Below are 1,205 nucleotides of genomic sequence, written 5' to 3'. Positions count from 1 at the left end.
TATGAGCCACTGCCCCTGCCTAGGAGGCTGTGCCTGAAACAAGATCCTCCAAGGCCATTCCTGAGAGGCATGAAAAAGGTAGAAAAAGAATATTCTCTTGAGACCTGCACCCACTTCATATTTACAAAATTATAAGGATTTGGGAATTACTTAGAGGATTTTCCAGGATAGTTGGGCACAAAATCAATAAGGGACACATTCTTTCCAGTTTATTGCCCTACCATCTTCTAAGACACCCTCATCAGTAGGATTTAAGCTGAGTCACAACCACATCTGCTTTCTAGCCTGAGGGAATAGGGAAAAGGAAATGGAAAAGAATATGTCTAATGTTTTAAAGTCGAATCTTAAAAATGCCATTCAGCAGTTTCACTCACATGCCACTGGCCCCAAGGATTCTTGTGATCATACTTTTCTCTAAAATAGGCTGGAAAACAGCAAGGGTTCTGTTGCTAAATGAAGAGGAGAGAATGATTATGGGATAACAGAAGTCTCTACCACACTTTATTAGGAATGAGGTAGCCAGCAGTTCACCCTGTCCAATAAGTGAGGCGCTATAATTGGTCAGGCTTGGTCATCTGCCAACCCTCAAGACCAAGAGGACACTAAAGCACAGGAAGGCTGCTGGACAAAATAATAACAATAGCACAAGCAATTAAGAACCTCTTTTCAGGCTGGGCGTGGTGGCTCATGCCTATAATCCTAAAAGTCTGGGAGCCCAAGGCTGGTGGATTGCATGAGCTCAGGAGTTTGAGACTAGCCTGAACAAGAGCAAGACCCCGTCTTTAAAAATAGGCATACAGTTGGTGGACACCTGTAGTCCCAGCTCATTGGGAGACTGAGGCAAGAGGATGACTTGAGCCCAAGAGTTTGAGGCTGCTGTGAGCTATGACACCACCACGCTCTAGTGAGGGTGAAAAGTGAAATTCTGTCTCAAAAAACAAAAAAAAAACTTCTTTTCCCAGTACTGAAAATGAGACCCACTTCTTTCTTTCCCCAAATAGAAGAATGCCATAAAGTTTATGCTGCGCCAATGGTCTGATTAATTTGATATCCTGTTATTAAATGTGGGCTGTTTTATTTTGTATATATGCTGTTTTCAGAGTCTTCTGATAGCTAATATGATCAAGTTTAAAGAATATAGACACTGAGGTCAGAGAAGTTTAGGTTCAAAAGCAGCTCTGCCACCTGTAAATAAAAAATCATGT

The sequence above is a fragment of the Otolemur garnettii genome, unplaced genomic scaffold (assembly GCF_000181295.1).
Source record: "Otolemur garnettii isolate 467f Iridium unplaced genomic scaffold, OtoGar3 scaffold00012, whole genome shotgun sequence".
NCBI classification, from domain to species: domain Eukaryota; kingdom Metazoa; phylum Chordata; class Mammalia; order Primates; family Galagidae; genus Otolemur; species Otolemur garnettii.
The sequence above is the reverse complement of the archived record's forward strand: the minus strand, read 5'-3'. Positions refer to the sequence as shown.